Genomic DNA, 10,497 nt, shown 5'->3' on the forward strand with positions numbered 1-10,497 from the left:
ATCAAACTTATACACAATGCTTATTACCACAAAATACAGATCAAGGTTGAATTTTGGTGGCGACACTTTAACCATTTGAGAGTTATGCTCCTTTATAAATGGAAAAATTGCAAAATGTTTAGTTTCCGTTCTCTAACTTAAGTTTGCCTCAACCAAATGTTATGAAACTTATACACAATGCTTATTACCACAAAACACAGATCAAGTTTGAATTTTGGTGGCGTCACTTTAACCGTTCTTGAGTTATGCCCCTTTATAAATGGAAAAATTGCAAAATTTTTAGTTTCCGTTCTCTTACTTAAGTTTGCCTCAACCAAATGTTATGAAACTTACACACAATGCTTATTACCACAAAACACAGATCAAGTTTGAATTTTGGTGGCGTCACTTTAACTGTTCTAGAGTTATGCCCCTTTATAAATGGAAAAATTGCAAAATTTTTATTTTCTTCTCAATATCAAGTTATTTTTAAAATTGGAGTTATCTTCCTTTATCCATGATTATAGTTGAATCAACTACAATCAATGCTTTATACAATGCAATGTTTAATTTTGACTTCCACTGATAAAACACAGTTTAATTTGGGTAGTGTCACTTTAACCATTATTGAGTTATGCCCCTTTATAAATCGAAAGATTGCAAAATTTTTAGTTTCCATTCTGTAACTTAAGTTTGCCCCAACCAAACATTATGAAACCTATACACAATATTCATTACCTCAAAACTAAGATCAAGTACAAATTTTTTGTTTCCGTTTTCTAACTTTAGTTTGCCTCAACCAAATGTTATGAAACTTATACACAATGCTTATTACTACATAATACAGATTAAGTACGAAATTTGGTGGCGACACTTTTACCATTCTTGAGTTATGTCCCTTTATAAACATAAATATTGCTGAATTTTTAGTTTCCGCTCTCTAACTTTAGTTTGTCTCAACCAAATGTTATAAAACTTATACACAACCGTTCTAGAGTTATGCGTGTTTACAAATAGAAAAATTGATGAATTTTTAGTTTCTGTTCTCTACTTAAGTTAGCCTCAACCAAATATTATGAGACTTACACACAATGCTTATTACCACAAAACTCAGATCAAGTTCAAATTTGGGTAGCGTCACTTTTACCGTTCTTCATCCACATTTATTTATTCTCAATTCACATATGTTAATATTTTAAAGATGTCTTTTGAAAAGGTGTGTTCCAATTATATTACTATTGCTAGTCAAAATACATATGCAAGGTCTTCGCAAAATTTCCTCTTTGAAGTGGTTGCATGCACTTAAATATACTTTATACATTAAAAAAACTTTATTTTGTATTTTTAATTTAACTATTGTCATGTAATAATGTCTTCTAATGATGATGTACATGTGTTTGTTAACATGTTCAATGATGATGTATGTGTGTTTGTTGACGTGTTTTAATGATGATGTAAATGGTTTTGTTGATGTGTTCAATGATGATGTACCTGTGTTTAATGACATGTTCAATGATGATGTTCAAGTGTTTTTGACATGTTCAATGATGATGTACATGTGTTTGTTGACATGTTCAATAATAATGTATATGTGTTTGTTGATATGTTCAGTGGTGATGTACCTGTGTTTGTTGATGTGTTCAATGATGATGTACATGCATTTGTTGATATGTAATGTAATATTGTATGCTACATTCCTTATTCAATGCAATACAATTCTATTATAATGAGGTCACAATGCTCTAACACAATGTAATACATTTCAAAAACATTTGGATCACCAGAGTTGAGTTTACTAAAATTTTGCATTTAGGTCAACACCTCAAAAACCATTTGTGATGATATTACAATGCAACAGATAATTTTTATAGTAAAATTTAATCAATTAGATTTAAATAAAACAGAATATTTTGGTAACCATGACCTATATGTAGTGTTTGAGTAACTTCTGTTATGAAGCACATTTAGATCTGCTCTATGACTTAATGTAAATGAAACATTTTGCCACAGAACAAGATTCTATTTTGTATATTTATTGTAGATATGTTATCTAGTCAGTAGATAGGTATCCGTCCATTCTTTTATTGAATACAATTATAAAGTACAGGACAAGATGCATAAATATTCAGTAATCTCAAGTATTATTGGTGCTCTTTATGATGTTTAAATGGTGCTGTTTCTCTAAGACTATTTGGTTTACCTTTGGTCTAGCTTAGTATATGGTATATTTTTTTTACATCCCATAATCACAAAATTAATGAAATTTTTTTTGCATTTCAGTTTTAGTGCTTTTTCATGACCAGAAATGTGACATATTTTTTACTGTAAAAATACACGAAAAGTTTAGCTTTGAAAAATTAATTTATCAGAATCTAATTAATTTTAATTGCTTATACTGTATTCAAGAAAGGATAAGTGTGGAAATACTATAGTAAACTCATGTAATTAATGGGTTGGAAATTTTGCAATTTTTATGACATATCAGGTTGTGTATATATTTTACTTTTGTATGTAGTGGTTTTTTGTTTATTTGTTAATACATGATGATTGATCTGTTTTAAAGCATAATTACATAAGTATTTATTTGGTGAAATAGATTTCAGAGGAGTGAGAGTCTGTAGCCCTTTTCATAAAATATCTATTGAGAAAAAATGGTCATATGATTTATCAGAATGTTATTTTAATAAGAAAATTTTAGGAAGAGCTATTGTTTTGAAACAGACTAAAAAAATAGCAGAGGCGTGTAAATTAAAACAATATTAGTTTCATATTTCACCAGAATGTTGTTTATACTCTGCTGTTTAAAACAATTTTAAAAGGGAGGGGATTATGTTGCCTGGCTTATTTTAAGCTACATTTTTTTTTTATACAATTACAGTATTAATGTAAGGAATACAGGGAAGTAAACTTGATTAAGTGAAAAGAAAGAACATTTTTCAGAAATGAGTGCCTTTATTGCCAATTATGGATACTTTAAGGAAATTAAAGTAAATTAGTATTTACTTTTCTTATTTTCTTTCGACATAAAGATAAAAAAAAAGGGGGGGGGGAATGTACAGTGCATTTAAGTTATCTAAGTAACCTCTCCTTTTGAATCATATTTCAATATTTTTTATATTGCTAAAAAATAAATAGGTATTACTAAAAAAAATAGAATGATGAATATGTTTTTAATTGCATTTCTATATATATATAAGTTAATTTCAGTTAAATTCCTTACCAGAAAAATTTCTTTGTACAAGAATGAAACTAGAAAGTAGAGTTCTGAAAACATGTTCATGTCGTTTGTATATCAGTAAATACAAAACTGGTGAATTTTAAATCAGTATAAAATATTTTACAACAAAGAGGATAAGCTTGCAGAAACAACCATTTTTTTTCTTCTTCAAATTTAACAGAAGGGAAATGAAAAGGGATATTTAAGTTTAAATTAGAAATCATTTTATTAAATATTAAAAAGCCAAACTTATATTGACAATGTTTAGATAACTTGCAGAGATATTTTTTCATTGATAGCTTATACAAAGAATGTCCAATATGGATTTGAAAAATAAAATATTTATAAATGTTTTGATTAAATGCAATATCAACCCTGTTTGCTTACATACAGTACTATTATCTTTAAGGAATCAGTTAATTGTAACTATTTTATCTCACTTAAAAAAATAGGAAGAGGCCAGACCTAGGCATGCTGTTTTCAGCATTTTTATGCCCCCGCCGTAGCGGAGGGGGCATTAAGTTTTACCCTTGTCCGTCCGTACGTCCCAAAGTTGGTTTCCGTTCTCTAACTTAAGTTTGCCTCAACCAAATTTTATGAAACTTATACACGATGCTTATTACCACAAAACACAGATCAAATTTGAATTTTGGTGGCGTCACTTTAACCGTTCTAGAGTTATGCCCTTTACAAATGGAAAAATTGCTGAATTTTTCGTTTCCGTTCTCTAACTTTAGTTTGCCTTAACCAATTGTTATGAAACTTATACACTATGCGTACTACCACAAAATACAGATCAAGTTTGAATTTTGGTGGTGTCACTTTTACCGTTCTAGAGTTATGTCCCTTTACAAATGGAAAAATTGCTGAATTTTTCGTTTCCGTTCTCTAACTTAAGTTAGCCTCAACCAAATGTTATGAAACTTATACACAATGCTTATTACCACAAAACTCAGATCAATTAGAAATTTGGGTAGCGTCACTCTTACCGTTCTTCTGTTGTGTCCCTTTATAACTTTATATGATATGCAAGCAGGGGCATCATCTGTGTCCCATGGACACATTCCCCATTTATTTTTTTTAAATTTTCAATTAGGTCAGATTAAGGGGAACCACTCATGGTAAGCCAATGATATTCGGTAAGCAGTTGTATTACCATTGGCACATGCAATTTCCATGGAAATCATTTTGCCCTGCCCCAGAATTTTCATATTAAAGTGTTAAAATTTTAATTTCAGCATTTGCATTATACTATTTAGCATCTTATAGGGCAGACATATCTCTGTGTAAATGGTTTATTATATACTATGCATAATAGTTTTAAAAATAACATTCATTATAACATGATGTTTTTTTTTCAGTGAAAAGTCACATTCTAAATGATACAAATTCATACTCTTTGTAGATCTGTGGTTGCAAATAATATTTGTAATTTTTTGATATTTTCTATTGCAGTAATACTCAGTTGTTTACTTTTGTAAAACTTTATAGGAGAGACAATTTCTTAGCATGATAGCGCATGCAACTATTACGTTATCCTGGTTGTACAATTAAAATAAAATGTTGGTCATTTTGTATGTTTATATTATTTATCCGATTTTGAATTTGTTTTCAAGCTGGTCACTATATAGACACTGAAGGCCGTACTTTGACCTATAATGGTTTACTATAACAAATTGTGACTTGGATGGAGAGTTGTCTCATTGGCACTCATACCACATCTTCTTATATCTATATACATTATATACAGTATGGTATACCTTGTCACACACTTACTCAAGTATGTCTTGTGCATTTTTCAAAAAACTTAACATTATTATTAAGATGGTGATCCTAGTATCAGTGTATTCATTGACATTTTTCATATACATTGACATAAGATAGCAACAGCAGCAGTGTCAGCATCTTCCTGTTGATACTCTGAACAATCAGTAATAACCCAGATAATGCAGCATGTGTCCATCGAAAAAATCTGATGTGGGCTATGGGTCAATATAATACACCATATAAATGGGGCAAAATCCAAGTATTAAAGCAAGTAGTATAAAAATGCTACTCAACTCTTTTAAATCATTCTATTCACCTTAACAATGACAATAAAAGACAAATAGACTCTTCAAAATATTACATAGAAAACTAAAAAGCAAAATAAATACCTAATAAAAATGGAATGATGTGAGGTTATCTGGAAGAGAAAGTATTTCCTGCTCTATTTGTAGTACCAATGTAAGTTATTTTTGTTAAAAGGTACAAAACCATGCCTTTCAATCACCTTAATTAAGTTATATATGCATTTTTTTTTCTTAGACAAGTGTCTGTGCTTACAAGCTTAAAGACTTTGGAGTACAATTATCGAAAATCAATAAATAAAAATACTGGATTTGGTGTTTCAAGCACATATTTTTCTGAGTGAGTAAAGTTTATGACTGAATGGCCTGGATATTTTATATATTTTGTATACAGATTCGTTTTATTTTTAAGTTTCCGTTTGACATATTTGTTGTCCTTGACCTCATTTTTGTGGTTCAGTGACTTTAAAAAAACAGAATAATTTGTTCATCAACATATTTCCTCACATATTATCAATAATCTGTAAACTAAATTTGGTATATAGAATCATTGCAAGGTATATATATTCGTCAGACTGGGTTAACCAGACTTTGACCTCATTTCATTGATAAGTGATCAATATGGTAGGTCCGTTTCTCAGACATGAAAGCAATAGGTCACCATATTTGATGCACACAATGATTCTAAAGTGTGCAAAACATTCTGTACAAAGTTTTATATTTCAGAGGGTAGAAGACCTGGATGCTTCATACTTTGTATAGAGATGCCTTATGTTACAACGTCTCCTCTTATGTCCATTGTCCTCGACCTTATTTTCATGGTTCAGTACTTAAAAACATGTATAGGTTTTTAGTCATGTGAATTTCTTACTTATTATTAGTAATAGGATAATTATATATGGGTTCCTGACAATGTCTACATGTCTCTCAGACAGAATTCACCTGACCTTGCCCTCATTTCATGGATCGGTTTATCAAGGTTAGAGTTATATTATTAGGTCCATTTCTCACATATAATAAGCAAAAGTTCAACTTAATGTGGTGTATTGAATGATTATAAGGTGTACATGTTAGTCTGGTAGAAGTCATCTGACCTTGACCTCATGTTCATGGTTCATTGGTCAATGTTAAGTTTTCCTGGTTAACTCTGTTTCTTAAATACTATAAACAATAGGTTATCTATAATCAGTGTATGGAGTGATGATAAAGACGTACATGTCTGTCTGGCAAGGTTTATCTGACCTTGACCTTATTATCATGGATTATTATGTAAAGTTTATAAGATATTTGTAGAAAAACCCCTTACCTTTAAGAATTTCAACAGTGTACTCTAATCTGACCTTGGCCTCATTTTCATGGTTCTTTTGTCAACGTTAAGTTTTCGTGATAAGGTCTGTATCTCAGATACTATAAGCAAAAGACTATTGCACATCTACATATTTTGTCCTCATTAACTACGAAGATTCATGAAATTTTGTTGTGTGGTTTCAGAGGAGTTGCGCTGACAAACTGTTGTAGTAGTATATTTAGGTCAAAATTCTAAGTTCAAAGTGGCTTAACTCCTAGAAAACAAACTGAATCATAATTTCCTGCTGATATGCACATATATAAGTTATGTCCTTATTATCTACAAAGTTTCATGAAATTCTGTTATGTTATTTCAGAGGAGTTGCGATGACAAGATGACAAGAAATTTCGATAGCATATAAGCAAAAAATGATTGAATTAGGTCCAAATTTGTTGCACAACGTCAATAAACATCAAATTCTGTGAAAATGAGAATTTTATTGATTTCAATGTTGACATCTCAAAAACACATTTTTAACAAAAAAAAGTATGTACCTTCTCACCCGAAAGCAACGAAAATGACTTTGATTTTCAGTTTCTTTATCGAGTTATTGTCTAATGACCAATTTGAAATTGGCTTATCTCAGACTTTTGATTTTTGACTTTTGTGATTGAAATCTTTATTGTCACCACTTTAACGAAAATTTCTCTGTAAACTCTGCATTTATAAGTTCAAGTATATTCTTAAAATATAATAGATTTCTACAAATTTGTAGCCATAACAAGAAATTGTGACACTATGGTAAAATGTACGAGTGCGTTATTTGTGTTGTTACGCATATTATTGAAAACAGATTTGGAAGGGTGTGGCCATGTGCAATTTTTCAGAACTTATTTGCAATGATGGCTTAACTTTTTACATTGATAAAGTAAAATTAAATTTGATAATGCTTTTAATTTTCTCTGTATAAACATAATACGAATTTTAGCTAAACTATAAACTGTATACTATTTATATTGGGTGAGGAATAATCATCATCATCATGATCTTTGGAATACGTGTAAAATCGCAAATGTTTCCCGAAAAAAATGCATTTTCTTTTTTTACTATGACTGTGACAAACTGTCGTGCAACGTTACATATATTTTACCCCCGACAGACAATACACAACAATACACAAAAAACGTCACAGTAATATCGCTATCAACGTTGTCGTTCCTTGATTCAAAGCAGGCCGCCATAAAGTTTTTCGAAGAATACAACAGCTTTTTAGAAATAATTGGTAAATCCTCACCTGAACAAAACGCATATCAAAGGTAAGAAAGTAATTCCTTTTAAAGTAGCATTTGTCGTAAATTAACTTATTTTTTATTCAAAGTTTATTTCGCGTCACCAGAAACAACTTCGTTATAATTGAATATCCCAAAACGTTTGTTTATAAGACACTTTTACTTCTTATACACTTCCACTCATAAAAACAAACAGAATAGCAATGACAATAATAATCATCATAATATTATTCTCCCACCTCACAAAAAAAATCACTGAAAAAACAAAAATAATCAATGAGACAGCAACCGAACAATACAAAATACACGACATCTAGAGGTCAATATATTGTCTCCAACAATAAATAAGTTACTATATACAATAGGAAAACACTTCAAAACACACTTACAGCTAATATTTTTTTAATGCAACTCAATAATGTCTTGCACGCGACCGTGAAATTTGTCGACATGAAAAATGGGTGGAAAATGCACATGTTTTTGCTAAATGAATAAAAGAATAACGATCATATGTGGCCATTGCAGGAAAGTTTCACAGGAAATTTAGCCTTTTATTCGAATTGTTACAATTGTCTTGTTCTGCTTGGAACTGATCATCCTGAAAATGCATGAAATATTTACCACAGGACGTTAAGCAAACTTCAATCAACAATTTGGAACTGATTATTAAAATATTTACTAAAACATTACTAAAAATTAAATCTCGACAAGTTTCACAAGCGTTATGAGGTTTCAGAGTATAAATTTCTTCTATGTCTAATAATACGAAAAAAAAGGGAAAAGTCATCACCTCATAATTTTTTGCTAATATTTTTGATAGATGGCAGACTTTAGTCATCCTTACGAATTGTTAGAAGCAGAAAAAAAGAAATTAATTTCTCAGTTCAAGAAGGCATCTACAACAAGTGATGAATTACAGTTTTAGACAAAAACGGAAAAACTCAGAGAGCAGTTTGATAAACCAGTACTTAGAGATTTGTATAACGAATCAGGTATGCAATTCTAGGCTCCGATGTAATTGATCGATGACCTCCCCCCCCCCCCCCCCCCCATATTTTACCAATATGGCCCCTTTTAGAAATTATCTTTTGTCAGGACAAAAGTTTCATTGAAATCGCAATTATTAAAAAACATTCTTGCATTGTCTGATGTTACTTAATTTTATCGGTTTATATCTGTGAAATTGTAGTTATAGTTGATTCAACAGTTTTTGGTGTCATTAGTAACTGTTGATGTCCATCGTTCATTATATGTTCGTTATCATTTCACATTTATTTTACTTCTTTTGAACCACCAGGTTTTGCTCATTTATAAAATACCGCCCGTTGACCTTTAGTGTTTACCTTCACGCCCTTTGTTCTCTTGTGGATAGTTGTCTCGTTGACTTATCTGATATTACTAGTACTTAGCACAAAACAAATGATACAAAAAAAGTTACAAATCTAAGATTTATCGCGCAGTTACTGAAAGCTTGTCCACAAGCTTGCAAAACTGAATTGACGACCCTGGAAAGTACAAGTTTAACATTCTCTTTGCTTCTTATTTATTTGTATATCCCTATATTTTTCTGAAATTTTTACTGATTTTTCCTTTATTTTTGTTTGTTTTGTTAAATATTTATCAGACATGAAATTGTGCTCGGTTATTAATTTTGTAAAACAAATTAATCAGTTGATTGTTTTCGCGCTTGAAGAACTGGAAAATCCCTTTGCGCTGATTGAAGCGCCAGTGAAGAAACTGCTTGCCAACTTCAAAAAAGAAGCAACAACAATTGAGGAATTGAACTTCTGGATTGGAATTGAGAAGATCAGAGGAGATCATGGCAGTCAAGGGTCAAGAAAAGACTCTGGAGACCATTTGATAGGTTTGTTTTCGTATAGTGTACACACAAGTAAAGATGAGTTATATAAGCAAATGTAAAAAAAAAAAGAAAGAAAAAGAAGAAGAAAAAGGACACAGATTCACCATGTTTAAAAGTAATACAGTGAACCAATAATAAAAAAAGGCTTAAATACACAGCCACATAGAATTTGAAGACCGCAATGACCCCTTTTAAATACAATCAAATACAGGAAGACAAAACAGTAAGCAAAAGATATCTATGACAAGTGTCTATAGATACGCAACACACCATATGATAGGCGTACTTTGGTTCCCTCTTGAATAAAAGTACTAAAATGTTCCTGCAATATATTCCGCGAACATTTTTCTAAGTGCTCCTCTAACAGTTAGGTCTCGCATAGAACTTTTTCTGTTTAGGTACTTGTGATTAGTCAGATAGGGGTCAAATTCAATAAGTTTTCTTCCAAATGTGAACAAACTGGATCAAATGCAAAGGAAAATGTTAATCTGCATTACTTATTGATAACCTTTGCTGTATGGGTTCTTTATGTCGGTAATTTGCCATCCAAAGTAAATTTTATTTTATATAAAAACGTTGAATTTGTTAACGTCAAAATCTGAACACTGAATCTGAAAATCGAAAATATCTAAAAGTGTCGAGAAATAACGTCTTCAAAATCTTATATTGATAATTGCTTAACTTCGGTTTGATTTTTTAAAATGGAAAATACACGTAGAGTTTGGGTTTCTATTCGCACTCAATATACAAAAAATCTATTTAATGCTCTATTGTAGTGCTGGACGTTGAACATC

Source organism: Mytilus californianus, unplaced genomic scaffold (assembly GCF_021869535.1).
Source record: "Mytilus californianus isolate M0D057914Y unplaced genomic scaffold, xbMytCali1.0.p SCAF_2, whole genome shotgun sequence".
NCBI classification, from domain to species: domain Eukaryota; kingdom Metazoa; phylum Mollusca; class Bivalvia; order Mytilida; family Mytilidae; genus Mytilus; species Mytilus californianus.